The following is a 27,863-nucleotide window of genomic DNA, read 5'->3' on the forward strand; positions in this document are numbered from 1 at the left end:
CAAAATACCAATAGATAATATTATATTTAATAATTAAAAATGAAATGCTTTATCCGTAATAGCCTTAAACTGAACCATCAAGAGGTGTCTGGATAATGAAATGGTGGTATATCCATACAATTAGATACTATTCAGCAGTAAGAAGAATGCACACACACACACACACATACACACAGACACAGGATCACATGAATGACTCTTAAAAATAGTGTGCAGAGCAAAAGAAACCACGCATACAAGAGTACATACAGTATGGTTTGATTCATATGAAATTGTAGTGCCTGCAAAACTAATGTGTAAAACTAATGTATAAACTTAGAAATCAGTGGTTGCCTTATGCAAAAGGGATGATTGTATGCAGAAGCCATAAGGGAACTTTCTGGGGTGATTGAAATGCTCTCTATCTTGAAGGGACTTAACAAGTGCATACATTTTTCAGTACTCAGACTGTCTGCTTCAATGGATTTCTCTTTATAGAAATTATACTTCAATATAATTGATTAAAATGTATAATACTAAATAAAATGTAAGTTACAGAGCAATTTATTCTTTCTGGTCAAAATTGTGTAAAATAAGTAGATGATAGGAAATAGATCATAGATAGATCCACAGAGACAGTAGATGTCAAAGAGAGAGTGAAAAGCATTGACTATGGTATGAAAAGGATTTCTGGTAAATTCCATCTTTCATTACAATTGATAAACTTATTGTAATTGACTAACTTGCTAAAAATGAGCATGCATTACGTTTACTGTTTTTTTTAAAAAAAATATGGAAAAAGAAAAAATATATAAAATACATGATACATAGCAGATTTTCGGGATGTTTTAGAACTTCCTTTTAGTACTTTCCTTTTTTATACTCTTTTGCCGCCTTGCTCTCTATGTCCAGTCTTTTATGCATTTATTTCTGTTTTCCTTTATCCACAATGTATTACACATTCATTCCTCTATATCTAGATCTGACAATGTTTGATGAAAGCCTTTCTTCAGTTTAATTCGAGGCAGTACAGGAAATCTCCAAGGAACTAATTATCAAGTTTGCACAATATTGAAGCTAACAGAGCCATACACAAAAACACGATGATAAGGAAATAGAATGGATCTACACTTTAATTGCATGTTTTCATTTCTCCTGACCTTAGCTCAGCAAGGACCACAGTTTTATATCCCTCCAGGGATATCAAGGTCAGTGATCCTCGAGAGACACTCAGGCTTCGAAACGCAATGGCAAACTTACCCTTGAGGGAGCCCTTCGGAGGCGGGCCTGGAAGAAAGCACAGTGTGCAGAAACTTGCAGTCACTGGCCAAATCTTCTGCTGTGTTCTCTGGGAGGCCAGCTGGGAAGGCTCTTCTTTTCTCAGCTGTCCTCTAAGAAAGGCAGATCTTTGTCTGTGATCCTACCTTTGACGGTCCAGGACCTCAGTCCATCAGTTCTGGCAGAGATGTTCCCTAAGGGGGAAAAGGCAACCATGAACATACTGGTGGACGGCAGAGTCACAACTGGCTGATATTGAAAGGCCACCAAAAGTGGGAAACAATAACAAAAATACTTTCACTTCATAAAGCATTTTATGACATAAGTTTGTACAATTTTCCCCTTAAGAAGGCATTGCTAAAAAACGAACAAACCAAAAAACCACAGAAATAAAGTGCACAAAGAAAGACTGGAAAGGATATTGTATTTATTTGCCAGGAACTTGATGCGTTAGGTATGGAATTTATTAAAATGTAATAAACACTATTACCAGAATGAAAAATTGAAATTACAAAAGTTACAATGTCAATTTAAGATGAATTGTATTTCTATATATTAATACTAACAATAAACAATAGGAAAACATAAGAAAAATACTACTTTTTAAAGGTATAAAATAACTAAAACTGTTGCTTAGAAATGAATTTAGCAAAATATTTGAAATATCTGTACACTAAAAACTAGAAAACATTTGCCAAGAGAAATTAAAGACCTAAATAGATGAAGAGAGAGAGCAAGTTGATGGAATGGATGACTGAATATTGTTGATTCCTCCCACATTGATCTAAAAAGCTTGTGTTTTCAACAGTAGCAATTTCACCCTCCAAGGTGATGAAAATTGATTCTTACAGGGCAAAAACCTTAGATATTATAATGGCTTGTCACTTCCAAAACTTAACCCTGCCCGACAAAACTTTATTCTTTATTTTTTAATTTATCTGGTTAGAGAGAATTTAAACAAAATTTATTTTTGCTTCTTGTGGGGAAGGTGACAATAGTCATCATGATCATCATCAGCAAAAGACTGAGAAACAGTGATCTAAAAATTCAAGATAATGCCAATCAAAATTCTGGAGAGCTTTTGACAAACTGACTAGATAAGTCTAAAATGTGTATGGAAATTCAAAGGCCTTAGACTCGTTTAAAAAGAAAAGATTTTTGTGAAAGAAGAAAGTTAGAAGACCCAAGATAGCTGTATTAGATTAAGGGTGAAAGGGCTTAGAAATCAGTGGCCCAAAATGAAGGCCTCAGAAGCAAAAGTTTTTCTCTGACCTTCAACTGTCCTCCTGCCTCTTGGTCCCATTCTGCCCTGAGGCTAGCCCTAGAAACCAGAATCCCCCTTCCCCAAAGAGGGTCATAAAAGGCAGAACTGCTTTTCCCCCAAAGCCAGCCGTAAAACTTAACATTATTCTGTGTAAAAACTGGCCATAGAGAATTTATCTGATCCACCTTGTTTGCTTGTAGGTCATAAAACTCCCATTCCAGTGAGGGCGCTGTCCCTCACCCAGAAGGAAGGAATGCCTGCTCAGAGAATCCAAGAGGAATCTAGACAGACCGGCCTTGCTGGGTTTCCCCAGTGTATTATTAACATCAGATCATATATTTTCTGTTCAATTTTATTTCTATATGGCTGTCCATACTTTGTTGAACCATAGCAAAAAAAATGGACAATGTCCTATGTCTTTGGGTCTTCATTCTGAAGGCTTCCATGTATAAACACTAAAAAAAATTGTATGTGTATTCTCCTATTAATCAATCTGTGTTATGTCAGAGATCGTTCAGCAAACCTTCAGGGAGCCAGGTGCTTGGTCCTTACCAGGGTTAAAAAAATAGAATAGAATATATTAGAGAAATAAATTCACATATATAAGGTCACTTGATTTTTGATAAAGGTAATTCAGTAAGGAAAGGATAGTCTTTCAAAAATGTGGTGCTGAAACTATTTTCTATCTGTTACTGAAAGCTCAGCACTTGTCCACGAGGCTGCATCAGAAGAATGAGGACAAGTGGTTGAGAGGAAGGAAAGAAAAGTTTATTACTTTGCCAGCAAAGGAGGAAAAAAGGCACACTTTTGTGCCAAAATCCAAAATTTTCCTCCCCCATAAGTGAAAATACAGAGCTTTTAAGGGGAGAGTTCTCAGGTTCAGGGTATTGCTGTCAACTACAGTTGATAGTTCTGATCCTTTCATCTCCAGAACCTGTTGGTACCCTCCACTGGTCTGGAGCTTGGAGCCACCTGGACCTTCCTGAGATACCCTCTGCAGTGCAAAGAACAGAGAAAACACTCCCCTGCTCCGCCCCGCTGCTGGCCTGGGGCAAGGACGCCAGGAGTCTTAGTGAGAGACAGAAAACACTCTAAAGGGTGAGGGGATTTTAAAAAGACAGAAAACATTTTTTTTTCCTTTTCCAGGCCATCCTTTCTGTTACATATCTGTATGAGGAAAAAAAAAAAAAAACTTGTACATTATACCATAAGCAATAATGAATTTGAGATTTGGTAATATAAGCATAAAAGCCGAAGCAATAGATTTTAGAGGAAAGCATGGGTGAATATTTTTGTAACCTGGAAGTATGCTATGGTGTTTTAAGTGAACAAAAAGCACTAAACATCAAAGAAAAAGTCAGTGAATTAGATATCACTAAAATTAAACAGTCTCTTCAAAAGGCACCATTAAGAAAATAAAAAGACAACCCACAGACTTGGAGAAAATATTCTTAAGGCATACGTGTGACATTTGCCCACCGTCATACCCACACACATATCAGTGTATGTTTGTGAGGTCTGATATGTATGTGTGCGTGTGTGTGTGTGTGTGTGTGTGTAAAGCCCTCCAACAACATATAAATAGACAGAATATCCATATCCAATGAAAATGAGAAAAAACCTGAACAAATACTTTACAAATAAGGTTTTCTAAAAGGCATTTGATAGAGTGTTCAACCTAATTAGTCATCAAGGAAACATAAAATAAGCCACAGTGTGATACCATCCCACACCTATTAAAATGGCTATTGTAGACAATTACAACTGTTGACAAAGATGGGAAGCAACTTATAGACTCATGTATTACTAGTTAGAATGTAACATTGTACAAATGTTTTAGAAAACGGTGGTTTGTTATAAAGTTTAACTAAGCTTACTATACAATCCAGCAATTCCATGCTTAGGAATTTTCCCAAAAGAGATGAAAACACATTCTCAAAAAGTCCTGTGTAAGAATATCCATATTTTATTGATATTTTCCCAAAGATGGAATAAACTTCATATGTCTATGAACAAGAGAATGGATTTAAAAAAACATAGTGTATTTATACAGTGGAATACTATTCATTAGTAAAAGAAATCAAATTGGTAATACATGAAACAAAATTATGCTGAAGGAAAGAAACTAGAAACAAAAAATTTCTTTCACATAACATTCAAGAACAAGAAGAACTATTAGGACAAAGATCAGAATGATGCCTGCCTCTTTGGTGGGAAAGAAGGACAAACAAGCTTTTTGAGCTGATGACATGGTGCTTACAAGGATGCATATATTTGAAACAACTTATTGAAATGGACACTTAAATCATTTTTGCATTTTATGTAAACTGTGCATAAATTTTAAAAATAAATACATATGTAAAAAGAGGACAGAATTAGAACCTACACATCAAAATGCACTGGGAGGATATATCAAAAGAAACAATAACCAAAAAAACGGATAAGGCTAAAGCACAGGACTTTGGGAGGCACGCTTGTGTGATAAAACAAAAGCAATTCTAAAAACAAGAAAGGATTACTAAAAGTCAAGAGAATATTTGTTTAAGGAGAATGGAAGGGCTTTTACTAGGACAAGGCACCATGAGGAGATTCTAGAGTAGCTGGCAATAGTTCTTGAGCTGGTTGGTTATGTGTTAATCAGGATGTGTTTAGAAAAAATTTAAGTGGGAGATCATTAGGCTAAGATAGCCCCAGTGCCTTGGGTTCCTACATGAGCAAACTGAAGCCCAATGTAAACATTTAAATGAAACTTAAGCTTACTCAATCATAAACTGCCAGTTAACCTCTAGGCACTTTAAACTGTATCATATTCAAATAAGGCAAATGCCTATCTATAACCAGTCAAGTAATTTCTTTACCTTGCTTCTGTGTTCTGCCTATAAAAGCTCACTGCTCAGCCTGCAGAGTTCTCTGAGCCTCTTCTGGTTCTAAGAGTTCTCCAATTTTTGAACTGTTCTTTGTTCAAATAAACTCTGCTAAGCTGTATTTGTCTGAAGTTTTTTCTGTTAACAGATGTTAGCGTCATAATAATTCATTAAGCTGTGCATGTACTTTATAGCAGTTTTCTGTATATTTTATTTTACAATAAGATGATAAATAAGTTTTAAAATAAACAGGGAAACTTCTTTCCATATATCATGTTTGAAGAAGGCTCAGAAAGCGTGACATTGAAGAGGAGACCTGAGGGATGAAAAGGAGCCAGCCCTATGAAGCATATGGAAAGATAAAAATAAATGTTTGTGGGGAAACTGAAAGGAGGTCACTGTGGCTGCAGCAGGATGACATTGGGGGAAAACACCAAGAAATCAGGCTGGTGATGAAAACGCAAGCCACCACCTGCAGAAACATATGGGTTCAAGTGAGAAGCTTGAGTTTTATTCCACATGAACTTAGAAACCATTAAACAGTTGAAGTGGTAGAGAAACATTTTCCTATTAACATTTTGAGGAGATTGTGCAGGAATTTCATTAAAGGAGAGTAAGGATGAAAATAGGGAGGGAAGTTAAGATGACAGCAAAGTAGTCCAGGTTAGAGACACGATGCTCAGACGTGGATGGTGACAATGAAGATGCCGAGAAGTGACTGTCTTCAGGGCATTTGCCAGAGTGGGTGGGAGAAGTGAGATATTAGTGACTCTGATTGGTTTCTCTCAGGATTAAGTAGATGATGGTGTCACATATTAAAAGGAAGGTAGATTGATGCAGGAAAAAGTTCTGGAAAGCTCTTTCCTTCCCTGGGAAGGAAAATTTATGGCTAAATTTAGAAGATCAGAAATCAACACTCCTACCAAAAATGTGAAATCTTCTCTTCACTCTCTGCTTTCCCATCCCACACTGTGCCAAGACTTTGTCTGCTTAACCGTTAACTCACTTCCCAGACTAACTTGTTCCAGCCACACTGTCCTTGTTCTGCCTCCTTACCACCCACACCAATGTCTGTCCTTTTGAAATATACCTTTTTTTCCCCTGTATAAAAGATTCTTTCCTACTAAATTTCTTATCTGCCTTCCAAGGCTCACTTCATATTTTATCATTCTCTTGAAAGCTTACTAGAAGAGCACCCTTGTGTAGGAAGTGCCTGTCCTTTGCCTATATATTTTTCTATTATACTTTTATCATAACTTATTGATTTTTTCCATTAAAATAAAATCCTTTTGAAAATAAGGACTATAGCATCGGTTCACCTTTCTACCCTTAATCTTAGCACAGTGCCTGACAAGGAGCAAGCATCAATAAATATTTATTAAATGGCTCTTTCAGAAGAAATTCAACCAATTCATGCTTTTGCAAAATCTGAGAAAAATCTATATCCTTAAAACCACCTGTTATAACGATAAGTAGCAATTCAATTCACCCAATATATATTGATCACCTACTACATAGCAGAGTTAAATATTAGGACTAGAAAAACTAATTTAAAAATTGTGTTCTGCTTAATATGTTCCCAGTCTAATAGGAGAGTGACATTTGAACAGGTAATTAAAATAAATGTGATAAATTTCATAATATAGTTATGCACAAAAAGTTCTATAAAAATGCAAATGAAGAAGAAAATTATTCAGCTCAGTGGGGCTTCCCTTAAGGAGTCGCCTTTGATCTGGCTGAGGCATGACGTATAGTTATTTTACTGAGTACTTAAAAGTATATATTTTGGTATATGCATCAGCTGAATTCCTCCAAGCGCCTTCAGGTTTTGCAACATGTGGACAGTTTTTGCCTTTGTTGCTTGCCAGGTTTAGGAACACTGTGCACCAAGAGAAGCTTGTTGGAGCCACTGTCCCACCTACCCTTATTCACTCGTCTCCTGCTTGTCTCAGAGAATGCCTCTGGGGTGGAAGAACCCCCAGGGAGCTTCGGCCTTGCAGTCCTCACTAGCTGCAGGATCTTGCTCTGCTCACTGCTCTTTGAGCATCCCCAGTTTCTTCATCTGTCAAATAAGAGGGGTGGACTAAGTCTCTACTACCCTATTGTAGCATTCACATTCAGTCAAATAATAGATATGAGAGCTTCATCTTAAGAAACATAGATACATATTTATTCAAGAAAATTAGTAAAAAAAAAAGGAGGGGTATAAATTTATGCACAAATTATGCTTGCTTTTTTGATTAAGAAAAGCAATAGATTTTCGCCATGTTGTAAGAAAAATCATATATTGGTGATAGAGCAGCAACAGTTGTCTCTTCCTATTTGCAATTACCAAATTACTTGGGAAGTGTCATATCATGTATTACAAAAATATTTTTTAAAAAATTTTAATTCTGCTCTATATTATTATTATTATTTGGTTGTTATTTCAATAGATTTAGGGAGTAAAAGTTGAATTCTGTTACAGTATATTATTATATAGTGGTGAAGTTCGGGCTGTACCCATCACCCAGATAGTGTGCATTGTACCCAATAGGTAATAGTCTATAAGTTGATTTCCTTCATTGGTTTGTTTTACTAATGTTTAAAAGAGCATATTCTAAACTCCCTCTGCCCCCAGTTTGTTAAGAAGGAGGGAGGGGTAGGAGGAAGTGCTGCTACCCCTCTTCCCTGCCATGCTGACATGTAACGAGATAAACGCAGTCTGTAACCACTCCTCCTCTGGCCTGAAATCTATTCCTAGTGGGAAAGCCTATCTACCAATTTGTATGTATACTCGGTTTTTGAATGGGGCGAAGTGGAGTCAGCCAGAGTGTGATGATGACAGACGCGCAGGTCTTAATTCAGAGCCTGCATCGTCCTGCTCTCGCCTTTACCCTAGAGGGCTTCCTCGACATACTTCTCAGCTGTGAACCACAATGCTCTGGACTCTAATGTGCAGTGAGTGCTCCTACACATTCATTTATGCACAGCTTGCTTACAGAAAAACTCGCTGAGACATTTTGAAATGGAAACTGAGAAGAGGAAAACAAGCAAGAGATTTCCCTACAAATGTAGACACCGAAGCCTAAAGGGAATTGCATTTCCACTTATAAAGCAGAAAAAAACCCAGCCAGCTGTGTGGAAGCAAAACAGGTGTTTTCCCAGGCTAAGGAGTGGGGAGATACAATGGGTACAGAAAAGCAGTAAACGTGCAAAATCTCTCCACTCCAGTCCTGCAGCCAGGCTGGTGACCGTGCTGGCTTTCTCTTCTCGCCCTTCCCCAGTTATAGCAGCACCTAAGGTGAACTCACAGATGCACGTTGACACAATCTGCCGGCAGTGATCATGAGACCACGTGCTGCGGGGCACTGAATGTGCTCCACAGGCAAGGTATCCTCCCCTGTCACTTTTGTGTGGCCACGTCAGTGCTAGCAGGAATGGATGCTGGATTTTGTATTCATATTTTGTTAGGACAGCTAAGGATTGGTTCTGGGCATTGCCTTCAATCTGTGGTGCTCTGTGTTAGTGAGCAGCCCCTTGAAAAATTTGTCCTTTCCCTGCAGGCCTTGCTTTCCTGTTCTTGATCTAAAGAAAATAACTGAGACCAAGAGAGCTGAAATAGCACCGTCCACAGACCAGGGCTTCAACACACCTTCTTCTTACTCACTCACTAGCCCCTCAACTTCTGTCCCATTGTCACATCAGTATACTACGGTGCCATGAGAGACATTAGTTCTCCTTCCGCTGTCCTTGCATTGTATTCAGCAAGCACATACTGTGCCTGGCATTGTTCTAGGGCTATCAGAAAGATGAAGTAGATAAACAAAGTCCCTAACCTCAATGCAGAAAATAAGCAGACAAAAAGACGTAAGAAATAAGACAGTCACCAACCCCAGTTTTACTCTAACTTCAAGGGCTCAGTATACTCCAAGGCCCATTCCAACAGTTTTTGTTGAATTTGGATCTTTATGAAAAGTAGTACATCAAGTTAAATCCAATGAGTATAAGAACAAGGGTATAAATCCAATAGGTATAAGATCTTTATTTTCTCTATGACCAATGATTTTCATCAACACCTTAACAGTGTCAAGGCTTTGAGACACACATTTTGCTCTATGCTAATTTCTATAAAATAATATAAGAAAGAAAGGCAGTTATCCTAATCACTGCACAAATACCACTGTACAAAAATGTTGATACTGCTAGACTTGGTAAAGCACTGCAGAGAATACCTCTGCATAATGGGTCCCAGCGTTGGTGAGACCACTCTCACAAGAAAGTGTGGATTTGGCCCTTGAGATTCAGTTTAAGGGTAACAGTCTTGTGTAGAATCAACGTGTTCAAAGTACACAAGATCAGAAGAATCTCAATATGGCTTAATATTTGTGAGAACAGATCATACCTTGTCCTTTTCTGGTTATTTTGAAATCTGATTATTCTGGAGAATTTATTTTTCAAAGAAATAATAATTCTGGGTAAATATAATAAGAGTATTTTGGTATACATAGTAACATTAAGAGTTAAAAAAAATGGAGATGCGTAGGTGTAATAATGAAAGAAGTTATCAACATTAGGGCAAAGTTTGGAAGCTTAAGCCAGAATAGCTCACAGCCTTATACATTTTGAAGCTATAGAAGCTTGGAACAGGGATGTGTAAAGTAAAATTAAATAAACATAAACAACTAACAATCCTAAAATAAAGAATAAACATGTTTTTTGAAAACAAATATAACATTTTTTTACAAAATGACAGAGTAGGCTATAAGTGAAATTCAATCAATTTGCAAGAATGAACATCATCCTGACTACATATTTTATCACAGTGAAATCAGAAATTGACAATTAAATGATAATCTAAACTCTATATATTGGAAAACTGAAAAAAAAAACCTTTAATTATTCCATGGTTTAAAGAAGAAAGTGTAACAGAAATTATAAAATATTTAATTCTAAACAGTAGCATAAGTAATATAAAAAATCTGAGACTTGCAGCCAAAAAATACCTAGAGAAAAATGCCAGCATTAAATGCAGTAAATAGTAAGTTAAAAGGACATAGTATAGCATTTGAAACAATCAATTCAAAAAAATCAAACAAGAGTTACTTTCATCACTTCAAAAAATCACTCCACTTCATCACTCCGCATTTTCATCACTCCACTTCAGAAAATAGAAAGAAAACAATAAAGAAATGAGTAGGACTTAATGCAACACAAAATAACAAAAATAAAATATTAGAAGTGATATGCAACGTTGAAAGCTGGATCTTGAGAAAGACTCTGAAAATATGCAAACATCTGAAGACTGAAGAAACAGAATTGAAATACAGACAATATTGTGAATGGAAAAAAAGACCCCCAAAATAGTGAATGAACATCACCTGGAATAATAAATACCAATATATTTCAATAAATTTGAAAATAGATTAAATATAATAGTTTTAGAACATAAATAAATAATTGAATGAAGGGAATAAAAATGTGAATGGTTATTTTTAATAATTATTTTCAAAAATCCTTTTCTACCCTCCTATAACTCAATGTGCCTGTGTGTGTGTGCATGTGTGTGTCTGTGTGCACACGCCCATGCACGCTCACACACATATACACACAGAGGGAGAAAAGTCACCACATTCAAATGACATTTTGTTGAATATCAATGAAGAAAATTGCTTCAAGAGTAGAAAAATAATAAAATTGCCCACCTTATTTCATAAGCTCTTATAATGTATGTCAGAAGAAGTTAGGACCATAAATAAAATGGATAGTTCCTTTATTACCCTGATTTTCTTATTACATAGATGAAAATATTAACAAATGTCATTAATAAAATGTTAACAAGTGAAATTCAACAGTGTATTAAAATAAAATATTATGATGAAACTGGATTCATAACAGAAATTAGAAAGAAGGTAAGATATCAGAAAACATCAAGACAATTGACTCCATTTAGATTTAAGGGAAATAAAGAAGAATAGAATGGTAAGATACAGAAAAAAATTAATTGATGCAACAAAGGGATATCTGTATATAAAAGAATTTTGTCTTCTATCTCACACCACATGCAAAAATTAACTCAAAGTGCATCAGAGACCTAACTGTAAGAGCGAAACCTATCCAACTTTTAGAAGAATGCACAGAAGTAAATCGTGATCTTAAATTAGATAGTGATAGCTTGGTTATGACACCAAAAGCAAACGTGATAAAATAAAAGATTAAGTTGGACTTAATAAAAATTAGACATATTTGTGCTTCAAAGAATACTATCAAGAAACTGAAAAGACAATCCACAGAATGGGAGAACTATTTGCAAATCACATATACAATAACTGTATCCAGAGTATATTTTAAAAACAAACTCTTACAACTCAAAAATTGAAAAAGACAATCCAATTTAATTTAAAAATGGGCAAGTGATTTGAACATACATTTTTCCAAAGAAGATAAAAATTCAAATAAGCACGTGAAAAGATGTTCAATGCTATAAGTCATCAGGGAAGTGTATATCAAAACCAAAATGAGACACTACATCACAAACACTATAATCAAAAAGACAGACAGCAACAAAGGTTAGCAAGGATATGGAGAAATCAGAATCCTCGTATATTGTTGGTGGGAATTTAAAATGGTACAGCCGTTTGGGAAACACTTCGGCCATTCCTCAAAATGTTAAAACATAGGGTTACCATATGACCTACCAATTTCACTCCTAGCTCTCTACGTGAGGGAATGAAAACATATGCCCACACAAAAATCCATGCATAAACATTCCTGGCAGCCTTAATCACAATAGCCAAAATATGAAACTTATCCAAATGTCCATTAATGAATACATGGGTACAACATGTAGCATGTCTATACAATGTTATTTGGCAATAACAGAAAATGAAGTACTGATATGACATTAATGAACTTCAAAATCACAAAATATTATGCTAAGTGAAAATAAAATATTACACATTATATGATACCATTATGTGAAATGTCCAGAATATGTAAACCTATAGAAACTGAAAGTAGATTGGTGTTTGCCTAGGGCTGGGTGGGAATTGTGTGGGTGGGAGAGAAAGAACAGGGAGTGGAAAGTCTCTGTTAATGGATAGAAAGTTACTTTGGAGATGATTAAAATAAAATTAGATCATGGTGGTGGTTTACACTTCTCTGCAAATATTTTAAAAAGCAATAAAAACCACTTTAAATGAGTGAACTTTAAGGTACATAAATTATATCTCAATAAAGTTGTTAATTTTTAAAATTATGATCTATTGGGGGAAATTTGTTACACAAAGATAGTATACATTTATTATCTTAGCTGTATGGCACTGAAAATGACCATCAATGACAGTTGTATTTGACCTAACTGCTGGTTCTCTTTGTTACAATAATAAATTAACATAACTAAAGGAGCCCAAAAAATATGTGTGTAAAACTTAATAGCCAGTTATAATTTTAAAATATTCTTGGTAAAATCGAATTAAAATAAAAATGCCTCAACCTCATAAAGTATATCTTGCAAAACATATTGCAAACCTCATTCTAATTGGCAAAAAGAATATCAATGGAAGAATAAATATGCTATATTTATAAAATAAATAAACATAACAATTTAAATAATCAAAATAAAACTATTGTATCAACTTTAATTCATTTCAAAAACATAATATTAAATAAAAAAGAAAAGTTAAAAAATTACTTAAATTAAAATATACATGCATATTAATTACGGATACAAATATTCAGTAACATTTAAAAACATAGACCAAAATTATACAAAACAAGTACACAACAGCATTTGCTTTTTAGGAAAAGAAGAAAGAGGTTGGAGCTAGAGAGAATAACAAAGAGGTTTCATATTTATCTGAAATATTCTGTTTATTTAACTTAAAATTTTTAAGATACAAAGATAAAACAACATTATAAGATTTTGCAATGGACACAGGTTTGACTGATATTATATATAATTTGCTATGATTAAAATTTAAAAATTGATTTCTGAGCTATTTTAATATTTTTAAATGTCCTTTTAAATTGTTAAATTATATTTTTTAAAGAATGTTATATAAAATTATTAAATTGCTATGTTAAATGTTCATTAAACACCATTATTAATTTCAGTGCCTGTGTAAATCCATTTCCTCCCATAAGCATAAAATGCATTTTTATTTTAGATTTGGCACAAAAAGTCACAAAAATACTCAGAAATCATAGAATATTTTACCACCAGCCAGGCACAGTGATGACACGATTTTGTTAACCATGTAAAATGAAGTACATTGTGTGCATTAAAAATAATTTTTTTCATGGTTATTACTCGCACAAGTTTTCTATAATACTTTGTCTTGAAAAAATTTTTGTATATTATACATTTCAAATTTAGTGTTTTACATAATCTTTTCTCTCAGTTCTAATCTTGTTTCTAAAATGCATCTTCCATATAAGTAATATTATTTTATTCAACTATGTATCCAAAGAATCCACAAAAACACCTAAAATAGGTGTGATCTTGAAAAGTCTTAACAAATATTTGTTGAATTAATAATTTAATTAATGGAGTTCTAGAAGAAATATCTTAATGTTATGAATTTTATTACTATACTGAAATTAAGACATTCACAGGAGTTCTCCCTATCTGTTATGTTTAAGTCATGCTTGTCTTTGTGCCTTGCTTCTCTAAATGAGGCGTTGCTTGAGGAAATTGATTTTTCAGAATGTTCTTTACGTATTTTGCCCCATATCTACTGCTTTGCATGGGGATGGTGAATGGACAAATCCTTGGTCTCTCTCATCATATTGTCCAATAACACTATTTCAGGTAAAAAGCAATTTGGTGCTTGTGGCATATGCAGGCTTTTATTCTTTTTTCATTTTTTATTTAAATAGATTTAGGGGGTACAATTGATCTTTTGTTATATGGATGAATTGGGTAATGGAGAAGTCTCAACTTTTAATATACCCATCATCTGAATAGTGTACACTACCCAACAGGTAATTTTTCATCCTGCTCCCCCTACTTCTGAGTCTCTGATGTCATTCTCTATGACCATGCTTACCCATTGCTGAGCCCCGACTTATAAATGAGAACATGTGGTGTTTGTCTTCTTGTTCCTGGGTTATTTCACTCAGAATAATGGCAACTAGTGCCATCCTAGTTGCTGCAAAAAACATTATTTCACTCTTTTTAATGGCTGAGTAGTATACCATGGTATATATGTTTTATCCACTCATGCATTGGTAGGCACTTAGGTTGGGTCCATATCTTTGCAATTGTGAATTGTGATACAGTAATCATATGGATGCAGGTGTCTTTTTGGTAAAATGACTTCTTTTCCTCTGGGTAGATCCTCGTAGTGGGATTATGGGATTAAATGATAGACATACTTTTAGTTCTTTGAGGAATCTCCATACTGTTTTCCATAGAGGGTATACTAATCTACATTCCCACCAACACTGTGTACGCATTTCCTTTTCACCACATCTGCACCAACATCTATTGTTTTTGAACATCAATAATGGCCATTCTGACAGGGGTAAGGTGGTATTTCATTGTGGCTTTTATTTGCATTTCCCTGATGATTAGTGATGTTGAGGATTTTTTCATATATTTTTGGCCATTTGTATATCTTTTTTTGTAAAATGCCTGTTCATTCCTTTTACCCATTTTTTAATGAGGTTATTTTGTTTTGTTCTTGCTGATTTGTTTGAGTTCCTTGTTGATTCTGGTTATCAGTCCTTTGTTGGATTTATAGTTTTCAAATATTTTCTCCCATTCTGTAGATTGGTTACTCTGATGATTTGTTGAGCAGAAATTTTTTAATTTAAGATTTATTTATTTATTTATTTTGTATTTGCTTTTGGGTTCTTACTTATATATTATTTGCCTAGGCCAATGTCCAGAAGAGTTTTTCCTATGTATTCTTCTAGAGTATTTATGGTTTCAGATCTTACATTTAATTCTATAATCCATCTTGATTTAATGTTTGTATATGGTGTGAGACAGTGATCCAGTTTCATTATTTTTCATGTAACCCTCCAATTTTCCCATCATCATTTATTGAATAGGAAGTCCTTTCCTCAGCGTATGTTTTTGTCTACTTTGTCAAAGATCAGTATGTTGTAGGTGTTTGGTATTATTTCTGGGTTCTCTAGCCTGTTTCATTGATCTATATGTCTACTTTTATATAAGTACCATGCTGCTTTGATTACTATAACCTTGTAGTATAAATTGAAGTCAGGTAATATGATACCTCCAGATTTTTTTCTCTTTGCTTAGGATTACTTGGGCTATTCAGGCTCTTTTTTGATTCCATATAAAATTTAGGATTTTTTTCTAGATCAGTGATAAATAATATTGGTATTTTTATGATAGCTGTATTAAATCTATAAATCATTTTAGACAGTATAGACATTTTATCAATAGTCATTCTTCAAAACTATATGAGCATGAGATGTTTTTCCATTTGTTTGTTTCATCAGTGATTTCTTTCATCAGTGTTTTGTACTTCTTGTAGAGATCTCTCACCCCCTTTGTCATTCCTTGGTGTGTGTGTGTTTTTTTTTTTTTTTTGCAGCTATTGTAAATGATATCAAGTTCTCAATTTGACTATTAGCTTGGATATTGAGATGAATCTATTGATTCTATTGAGATGATAATAAGGGTTTTGTTTTTAATTCTATTTATGTGTTGAATCACATTTGGTGACTTACATATGTTGAACTACCCTTGCATCCCTGAGATGAAACCCATTTGATCATGGAAAACTATTTTTTTGATGTCTTATTGGATTCAGTCTGCTAGTATTTTGTTGAGGATTTTTGCATCTATGTTGATGAGGGATATTGGTCTGTAGTTTCCTTTTTTCTTTTTTTCTTGTGCCCTTTCCTTATTTTTGTATCACAGTGATATTATCTTTGTATAATGAATTAGGGAAGATTTGCTCCCTCTCCATGTTATGGAACAGTTTTAATAATACAGGTGTCAAGTTCTTCATTGTAGGTCTGGTGGAATTCCTCTATGAATCTGTCTTGGCCTTCTTTTTAGGAGACATTTTATTACTGTTTCAATCTCACTGCTCATTATTGGTCTGTTCAGGATTTCTATTTCTTCTTGACTCAAGCTTAGGAGGTTGTGTGTTTCCAACAATTTATCCATTTCTTCTATATTTTCTAGTTTGTGTATGTGAAGGTTTATTTAGTAGTCTTGGATGATATTTTGTATTTCTGTAGTATCAGCTGTAAATGTCTCGTTTTTCATTTTGGATTGAGTGAATTCTTTCTCTTCTATTTCTAGTTAATCTAGCTAGATTTTATCTTTTCAAAAAAACCCGTTTTTGTTTCATTGATCCTTTGTAGTTTTTTGTTTCCATTTCATTTATTTCTGTCTGATCTTTTTTATTTATTTTTATCTACTAGTTTTGTGCTTGGTTTGTTCTTTTTCTAGTTCCTTGAGATGTGACATTATACTGTTAATTTGTGATCTCTCTCATTCTCATGTAGGCATTTAAGGGTATGTATTATCCCCTTTGCACTGCTTTTTCTGTATCCTAGAGATTTTGGTAGCATGTGTCCCTTTTGTCATTCAGTTTCAAAATTTTTTTGATTTCCTTCTTGATTTTGTCATTGGCCAAGGATCATCCCACAGCGGGTTAATTTCCATGTGTTCATGTAGTTTTAAGAGTTCCTCTTGGAATTGATTTCTAAGTTTTATCCCACTGTGGTCTGAGAATGTACATGGTGTGAACTTAGTTTGTTAAAATTTGCTGAGACTTGTTTAGTGACATAAAATATGATCTATCTTGGAATAGGTCCCATGTGCTGATGAAAAGAATGTATATTCTATCATCACGTTGATTGTTACCTTTTCACTTTGTATTCTTCCTTGTATTACTGTTTTGTAGAAGCTGTGAGTTTTTACTTTTGAGTGTTTTTATAGTGGTGCATATCAACTGTTCTTTTCAGTGTTTAGAATACTTTTGAGCATTTCCTGTAGGGCAGATCTAATGGTGACAAACTCCCTTAAAATTTGCTTGTCTGCAAAAGATTTTATTTCTCCCTCATTTACGAAAGTTAATTTTTCAGGATACAAAATCTTGGCTGACAATTATTCTGTTTAAGAACACTAAAGATATGACCCCAGTGCCTTTTGGCTTGTAAAGTTTCTGCTGAGAAATCTACTGTTAGTCTGATGGGTTTTCCTTCATAAGTTACTTGATGCTTTTGTCCTCCAGCTTGTTGGATTTTCTCCTTCACTTTGACTTTGCCCAGACTGATGACTGTATGCCTCAGCGACGTCCTATTTGTAATAAATCTCCCGGGAGTTGACCTTCTTGTATCTGGATATCTAAATCTCTATTAATATCTACATGTATTTGAACTCTGTTCGAATACATAAAATGTAGATGAACCCATGAACCTAGATCTTCTAGCACCTTCCACTCCATGTCACTGACTTCAAACATAATATTACATTTTCTTTCTCAGACTAAAATGATCCTCTAGATTATAGAAAGACTCAAGCTCTATTGTTCTTAGTGCATTCTTATTGCCTCCAAAAGTATATTTTGGATACTTATTACATAAATTAATGACAGAATAGAATTTTGTAATGATTTCTTGCTGGGCTTAGGGTTTAGGTGAATCCTTTTAAAATTACAACTCTGTGTTTTGAAAATGTTGCTAATACATCAGCAATTTGCATTCCAAGGGAAGAACTTTTACAAAACATACCCAGATATATGCAATTATATCCAATATAGTGCCACTTTACATCTATGTGTTAAATATAAAGTCCCTATGTGTTACTAACATGTCTTCAAAAATACAGGTATTTTGCATATGTTGACTATATTGGCTTATAAAGTCAAGTCATATAAGGAAAGTGTCTATTATTGGTGAGTCTTGCTGTTAAAGCCTTTTGAAAATGCTTATGTAAAAATATGTGAATGTCTGAGGTAAAGGTGCACACAATAGAACTACATTATATGACAAAAAGGGGAGAGGACAGAATATTCTTTTTAAAGACTCACCTACGCAGAATCCTACCCTATTACTTCTTAGATTGTTTCACGTCTTCCTTTTTATCTTTAAACCCAAGATATATTCAGAAAAGGTTTGTAATGTACTATAAATCAAAAGGTGACTGAAAGTTCTATTAAACTTGAGTTTCTGCACGAAATTATGGAAGGGCAGGAGATGGGGAGAGACAGAGCATTGAGAGAAAAGTCAGGCTGAACTTGACAGGGCAAGAGAAGTCCTGTGGTCCTTGAAAGGAGACCCCTGAGGTCTGCGGATGGCAGGGAGGTGTACACAAATCGTGGAGGGCTATGGCTGCATGTGTACCCAGTAAAATCACCACTACCAGGATAATGTAGGAATTGCAGAGTGCCATGCTCAACAATTCTTGTGAATTATTTATGCATAAAATCCCCATATGTGTCCAAGGAAGTAGGGAAAAATCAATCATTCATGATAAACTACTGAACCTAACAACTGTTGAGAATAGTTATAAAAAATTGAATTTAAAGTTGGATTATGTGTGGGAAAATAGAAGTAGACAGTAGTAAAGGAATAGAGATTGGACAATGTAGCCATGGAAAAGAAACAACAAAAATAAGCCACCACCTGAGCTTTGAAAATTTTAGCTCAGATATGTGTAAAGAAGGCTGATTGAGCCAGGGCAGCATACCTTGTTGAGGTCTAATGGGCCATGGCATGACGTATTCATGGTGGAAGGGATGCTATTCAGCCAGATATGGGCTGTGCTAAAAAGTTTAATAAAGTTTGCCCAAACTTTTTTTCACATGTCAAACTTTCAATGTACTTTGCATTTTTGAAACAAAATGTACCTACGAGGCAGACTCAAAATAAAAATAATTCAATACAATACAATATCAAAAATATGAGGTAAAAAGAACCTCTCAAAGAATATTTTCCCCACATCCCTATCCAAACCCCCTTGCCAGATCTTATTATGCTCTCAATGCGTTGAAAACCTTGTCCACATCTTTGGGTGGGCTGGCTTTTCTTGACCTTCTCCTGCCACATTTCATGGGGACTGTAGTGATGGTGTCCTAGCATCCACTTAAGAGGATAAAGAAGCTCTGAAGGCATTTTTCTTTCAACCCTAAAGACACGCTCCATTAAACGTGCACTTTTCCCCAAATCATATTGCCCTCCTCCCTTCTTCCCTGCCAAAAACACCCATCAGCAGAATCACTTGCTTGGGAACTGGCAGCTGAAACTAGAAATGCAAGATACGCTCAGCCCCATTAGCTAGAGCAGCCAGACGTTTAATAAATATCTGTCGTTTTAACTTTGTTCTGTGGTCCTCAAAATGTCAGACTTAAGAAAAAAATGGTGGAGTGGAATTTTATCACAGACAAGTATGATATACAGTATAGATATTATGGAATTACAATGCACCTGATTGGACATCTTCTGTGAAATTTCAGTTGACTTTGTCAAGTCCGACCTAAGATATGAGCTGAAAATCACCATCAGCACACACTATCCAGAATACACCATTTCACATAGACCTTGAAAGAATAAAGACTTTAGCTGATTTTTCACTTTCTTTTGTACTGCATAATCTTTAATAATAACATGACATTTATTGAATGTGAATTTTAAAAAGTGTTTGATAAAAGTGCAGATGAAAACAAACTTTAAGGAAAGAAAGAAATATAAATAGCAATCTGTCTATAGCCTAAGGAAGCAGTGTGAATGTTTCATATAAGTATTTAAAAAATCATAGCATGTATAAATTATGAACACTTAAAAATAATTGTAAGTTATAACATGTAAGGAATTATTGTACAACGAATGTTAAAATATATTCTTGAAATGTAAGATTTCTCTCACCTTTTAACAAAGCTATTTAGGAATACTTAGTAACTAAACAATGTTCATACCCATTAATTCACTATCCTCACTATCAAAAATCTTTCATAAGGAAATAATCGGAGATTCTCACAAAGAATTTAGCTTTCAATAATAACATTTATAATAGCAAACAGCTATAAACAATAAAAAACCCAAGTTAAAATAGTATGATATTTTGCAAACACATAAATATATCCATACATAATAAACATCAAAAGTGTATAAAAACTTTATTTTATTTTTTTTTTTATTTTTTTTTTTATTTTATTTTATTTTATTTTATTTTTTTTTTTGAGACAGAGTCTCAGTCTGTTGCCCAGGCTAGAGTGAGTGCCGTGGCGTCAGCCTAGCTCACAGCAACCTCAAACTCCTGAGCTCAAGTGATCCTCCTGTCTCAGCCTCCCGAGTAGCTGGGACTACAGGCATGCGCCACCATGCCCGGCTAATTTTTTCTATATATATTTTTAGCTGTCCATATAATTTCTTTCTATTTTTAGTAGAGGTGGGGTCTCGCTCTTGCTCAGGCTGGTCTCGAACTCCTGAGCTCAAACGATCCGCCCACCTCGGCCTCCCAAAGTGCTAGGATTACAGGCGTGAGCCACCGCGCCCGGCCTATAAAAACTTTAGAGTGCTCATTGCTAAGCAGAGAAATTTCACATTGCTCATTTTATTCTTTATATTTCCCAGTGTTTTAAAGATTACTTTTAATGAGCATAAACAAAATCTATAATCAAAAACAAAACAAAACAGAAAATGCACCATATAGGTGATTAAAAAGGCATTTGAGTGAGCATTAGAGAAAATTTTCTATTTCTTAACTAGGTTGTTATCACTTAGTTTGTTTTTATTATGATTATGATGATTTTTATGATTTATATAAATTTATCATATTTTTGAGAAAAAGTCACTTTATGAAATTGATCACTTTTCTTATAAAAACAAAACTTCTTACAAAAATAGAAAAAAATATTTATTAAAAGTATTGTTAAAATTAATATTTTAAGTATTATTTTTCAAATATCATTTTAAAATATAAATGATACAAACTCTCAAATTTAAAACCACTAGCTAAGTGAAGAATAAACAAGAATGACTATTGTCTTCATTAACTTTTCACATTGATTAGGAATCAGTCGCCATTTCAAGTAGACAGATGTATAAAATGGAAAGTGTATGTGCTGAAAAAAAAAGGGAAATTTTTTCTTCCTACAGATGTTAGTACTATGTATTGTAGAAAGTCAAGAGAATCAATTGAATTCTTACAAAAGAAAACAAGTAAAAGGTGAAAGATTTATACGCTATGAAGAGAAACTTATTTGAATACCTGTAGATATTACAAACATGTGCCTTTATATTATGCTATTTGTCTTCTTTGAACGATAAAACAATGTTGCTCATTTACTTTTAAGCATGTTCCAACTGAGGCATAGGACATGAATGGAGAAGTCTATATAATTTTGGATTAAATTTTACAAGGGCACTATTTTATATGTTTAATCATCATGGTGGCCATTCTTTACACATGAAAACTTTTTTTTTTAACTTAAATGCAAACTTCACAATCTTTGCCTCATAGTGAATTTTGCCTTGGTACCAGCTGAAGTCTGATTTCATGCTCAGTGGGTGTGTGTGAGGGAGTAAATGTGAGCCTGTGCTCTGCTCAGCATTTCTGGAGTCATATTGACCAGCACAGCATACAAATCCTAGACTAGTTGTGAATAGAATGGCAGAAAGATTATCTCCCAGAGTCTACTTTTGTGCTGAGCCAGATTATTCATTCAGTCAACTAAGGAATAAACCATTATTAAATTCCATTAAGGAAAAAAAGTTGAAATTTTCTTATATCCTTTTTCATCTACTAACTGACATATTTTTATTCACTCAGTTGCTCTTCTCTGGATTTCAAACAGGATTTCCAATAATAAATGTAAACCAATTCCATCATCAACTGTTTGTGTTCTTTACATTTCTGTATTTGATAATTCTATGCTGGTTTTTAACAGACTTAAACCTTAGGTGTGAAACTATTAGAATACTAGAAGAAAATGTAGGAAAGACTCTTACAGACATTGGCCTAGGCAAAGAATTTATGAAGAAGACCCCTAAGGCAATCACAGCAACAACAAAAATAAATAAATGGGACCTGGTTAAATTAAAAAGCTTCTGCACAGCCAAAACAGTCACGAGAATAAACAGACAACCTACAGAATGGGAAAAAATTTTCACATACTACACATCAGATAAAGGACTGATAACAAGAATCTGTTTAGAACTCAGGAAAATCAGTAAGAAAAAATCAAACAACCCTATCAAAAAGTGGGCAAACGACATGAATAGAAATTTTTCAAAAGAAGATATAAGAATGGCCAACAAACATATGAAAAAATGCTCAACATCTCTAATCATCAGGGAAATGCAAATTAAAACCACAATGAGGTATCACCTAACTCCAGTGAGAATGGCCTTTATCAAAAAGTCCCAAAACAATACATGTTGGCATGGATGCAGAGAGACAGGAACACTCATACACTGCTGGTGGGACTGCAAACTAGTGCAACCCCTGTGGAAAGCATTATGGAGATACCTTAAACAGATTCAAGTAGATCTACCATTTGATCCAGCAATCCCATTATTGGGCATCTACCCAAAGGAACAAAAGACATTCTATGACAAAAATACCTGCACCCAAATGTTTATAGCAGCACAATTCACAATTGCAAAGATGTGGAAACAACCCAAATGCCCATCAATTCATGAGTGGATTCATAAATTGTAGTATATTTATACCATGGAGTATTATTCAGCTATAAGAAATAACGGTAATATAGAATCTCTTTTGTTCTCCTGGAGAGAGTTGGAACCCATTCTATTAAGTGAAGTATCCCAGATGGGGATAAGAATGGGGGGGGGGGGTAAGAATGGAAAAATAAGCACCACATGTACTCACCAGCAAATTGGTTTCCCTGATCATCACCTAAGTGCACATTTGGGAATAACACCAATTGGGTATCGGACAGAGGTGGGGGGTGGGGGGATAGGTATATACCTACATGATGAGTGCGGTGCTCACTGTCTGGGGAATGGACATGCTTGAAGCTCTGACTCAAGGGGATGGAGGGGCATGGGCAATATATATAACCTGAACTTTTGTACCCCCATAATAAGCTGAAATAATAATAATAAAAAAAAGATGGTGCCTCTGACCCAACATTCATAATGCATGTGCCTTGAGTTGTTATATTTTGCCAGAGGAATGAGTTTATATTGATCCCATTCACTTTCTTTCTCCGTCTTCCCGGGAAAAATAGCACCATCTGCAAGACTGTCACCTGAGTGTGGCTCACTGCTTATACTGAAAATAGGACTGGTGAACCAAGCAGATGTGGAATTCAGCAAAGGCCCTTGCCTTTGTCTCATCAGCAACAGGAACCAGCAAAAGGGAGTAGTCACCCATTATCCATGTAAATAGACACTGCAATTTATCTGTGAAAAAATCCAAAGGGCAAAAATTAAGACTATATAGTACCAGAAATCTGCTGCTGTGGATACTTGGATAATAAAAGTTGGCAAACCTGGGAGCTTTGCAATGGCTAGATTGTCAGGAAGAGATTAATAGTGGGTTCTGATAATAAGAGAACAGGAGAAGAGGATGCCCTGAGGATACATAAATTTAAAATACCATGGAGAGCGTTAGGAAGAAAGACAATCCATGGACTCTAGAACAAAGGGAGGTAGTTCGGACAGAACTAGAGCTACCAGACTTGAGGTCCAAGTTTATGATTAACTCAATTTGCTTTTTAGGGATACTTTTAAGTATGGAAAATTTAATTTTATTATTATAGATAGTGCATGTTCACTGTTAACACAAATTTACAGAAATGTGTAATGCAGAATACAAAGTCCCTTAAATGAAGGTGGTTATACATCCTGGTTTCCTCTTGACACCACTCTATCATGCTGATGATCCCTGTGTAAATATAAACAGTGCCCCCCCTCTAACTTACAAAAATGTCCTGAAGAGTGTGTGTGTGTGTGTGTGTGTGTGTGCGCATGCGTAGCTTTTGTTTTTATTCTTGTTTGTTTTGCAAAAATGGAATGATAGTACATAGGTGGTCCTGAAATTTCTTTCACTGAATATGCATCTTAGAATCTTTATTATTGTTTTTTTATTCAAAATAATCCTGTCTAATCTACTATATACTTTTCATTAAATATAGTTATTTGATCCTCTATTAAAACCATTTGCATCATTAAAAACAAAAGAAAACCAGTAAGAAAATACAATAAATTATTTATGTCATAACAGATATCATGACATTGATGGCATTCTTGTATAGTGACACTAACTAGTTAGAATTACGATGCAAGGAGGCAGATGTCTTGATATTTGTGCTTGGCCATGATAAACACCATATTATTTTTTCTGAGTTTCCTGGTTTGCCCAGACATTCTAATAGATGAATGAGAGAAAGCAAATGCAACTGAAATTTTGGCTGCTGGAAATTTCAGTCAGACAAAAGGAGTTTTTTAAACATGTATTAGATGGTTTTTAAGCATGTAATAGCAATTTGGTTCACTTTGAAAAAAACATGAGGTGTTTTTCCTTCTTTACTTCATCTATGAAAATGGAATGCCACAATATATTTACCTTTTACATTTGTTATTTACTTATTTTTATGTTTTATTATATAAAATTTCAGTCACATAACAACTAAGACAGACTGTGAACCTGCATGTACCCATCACCCAAATTCTGCAATTATTAACTCACAGCCAGTTTAGTTTCTGCTAAACCCTTACCTACTTCTTCCTCTCCAAAATGATTTTGAAGCAAATTCCAGATATCATGTCATTTTATCTGAACTTATTTCAGTGAAAGGTAAAAACTTTTTGAACATAATTCCTAGACTGCTATTCAGCTAAAAATAAAACAATAATCCTTTCTTATCATCAAAAATCCAGTCAATTTCTTCAGTTGACTTATGTCATAATTTTAGTAGTTTGCATCAGAATCTAAAATATGAAAATGACATTTTCAATTGGTTGATAGAGTTCTTCAATCTATTTTAATCTATAGATTCCCATCTCCATTATTTTTTATTCTCTTGCAATTTATTTTTTCAGAAAAAAATTTGCTGTAGAGATTGTAAAATGATTGTATCATCAAGGTGTTACTTAGCATGTTCCTCCACATCTGTATTTCCTCCAAATTAATAGTTGGGTCTAGAGGCTTGATCTGACTTAGGTTTGATGCCTTCTGAGGGGGTAAAAATACTCCATATTCATAAGCACTGTTGTATTCCTTTATCATGGCACACATAATGTCTAGTTATTGCTCTTTTGTGATACCAGTAGCCATTGAAGAACAATGCTTAGATTCATTAACTCATTAGGTGTGACACAATTGTGATAACCCAATTCCCAATTTTATTACTTCTCTTCCTGTGTTACCTGGAATGCTTCCATAAATAAAAATGTCTCCCAACTTCTCTTTGGTTATCCAGTGGTATATTTTTAACAGGGAAAATGTAGACCAATTCTTTATTTTCTCCAATTATTTATCAGTTTTTAAAAATAATAAGCTGATTTACTAGCATCCTCCCAAACTGACCAATTTATTTTCTATAATTTATATTTTATAACATTGTTTTTCAAACTCTAATGAACTGTGTCCATAATTCTTAATATTCTTAATATTCTTAATGGGTCAATAGTTAGATTTCCCATGTCTTGCTTTTTTATTTTAACACATTGTAAGTAATTGCTCACAATCACTTACTGAACCAAATTATAATATTTGAAAAGCTTTATCAAAGTAGATTAAGAAATCTAGCAATGTTAAAAATCTTTACAAGTTTTCAAGATTTAATTATTAAATGTGATGATTATTACTTTTAATTATTGACTGTATTGATGTTATAAAAATGATTTAACACAAGCCTCTTTGGTCAATTCTTATGATTTTTTATAGAATAAATTAAGGAAGATTTTGTTTCTGAATCAAATATTATGAACAATTGAAACCAAATGCAGTATAAAATAACCACATTTCCCTTGAGAAAGTTTGTGACACTTTAAATTCTTAGCTGTAGTGCTTAGGAATTCTGTGTTTCCCATTATCATGATCACTATATTATTTTTAATTATTATAAAATGTAATACATAAAAAGTATGCTTCATAGTGCAAACTTTGACTACACAACTAGATAATTTCTTTACTCAATCTTATGACCTCAGCTATGATTTTTCTTCTTTCCAGAAATGTCTATGAACACTCAGAACAGTAATGTACACATTCAAGTTGTTACTAGAGAAATTTTAGGTTTTCCAGCTAAAAATGTCTCTCTGCCACATTGTGACATGGCTTTTTGTAGAAATTTCCTCATGAATCTTCCAATGAGATAGCTATGGAGGTATCAGTTATGTGCCACCCAGATTACGTACAAGTTGAAAAGCTAAAATAACAGGATGTCATTAGTCAGAGTGGGAATAAATGGCTGATCTAAAATATTATGTATTCACTTCTTTAAAGTGGATAAATGGTGAATGCCTTTTTCTAGATTTCTGTCTACATACATCTCATACTATAAAGTTCTTCTTGCATAGTTTACTACAGTTTCGTTCATGATTAGTTGGGGAGCTAGACAGTCCAGTGGTCCTATGGCAGAATGCTCAGTGCCTGCAGATGGACAGCGCTAGGGCAGGTTGACTCTTGCTACATATTGTAACCTCCTTGTAAATTGTCATTCTCCAGCCCATTTTCTCAGTTATTATTCCAGTAGAGAATAAATGTCAGAGTCAAATTGGATACATAAAGGATATTTAACAAAAAAGACTGTTAGCAAAAGTTTCATGGTGTTTTAGGGAAACAGATAAGGAATGGTACAATATCCTAGAACTAGTGACAAGCAGCCACCTGCTAACATCCTTAATACTGAAGGGGCTTTTTTTTTCAGTAATATGAGTTAGTAATTCTGAAACTAATTTCCACATATTCTAGGATTGGACAAATAAATAAATATATTCTAAGAATAATGGGACCCAGTTTTCTGATGGGTGGAGAAGGGATAAACATATGGGAAGGGGAAGGCTAGCAGCATCCTATGGTGTTAGATTAGACGTGGGGTTATCATTATAAATTGATTGTCTTTCTCTAGGTGTGTTTGCTGAGTGAGTCTAGAAGCAGCACCACAATAAGAATGAGCTCACCTTGTGTCATGAAGAGGAACCAGAACTCCATGGAGAAGTGGCTCATTCCAGGTCTGGGTGCAATACAAGGACAACATGAGCCTGGAACATTTTGCTGAGCCTCGAAGTAAGAAAGTGCTCAAGAATCCTAGGACATGCCAACAGGACAGTAGAGCCAGCTTGCAGGGCCTTCAGTGGCCAAGATGGTGACAATTTGACTGGAAAATAAATAATGATAGTAATAGATTATAACCCCATTGAATAAAAGAAGAATGCCTAAGTCCAGGCTGATATAAAGAAAGAATAATTAAATAAATAGAAGAGAAGGAGAAAGAAGCAGAAATGATTACCAGAACTTAAAGCAAACCACACAATAGGAACTGTGGCCTTGACTGCAAAGACGCAGATCACAGGGGTGACCCGGAAGGGAGAAC

Source organism: Eulemur rufifrons, chromosome 28 (genome assembly GCF_041146395.1).
Source record: "Eulemur rufifrons isolate Redbay chromosome 28, OSU_ERuf_1, whole genome shotgun sequence".
In the NCBI taxonomy this organism is placed as follows: Eukaryota; Metazoa; Chordata; class Mammalia; order Primates; family Lemuridae; genus Eulemur; species Eulemur rufifrons.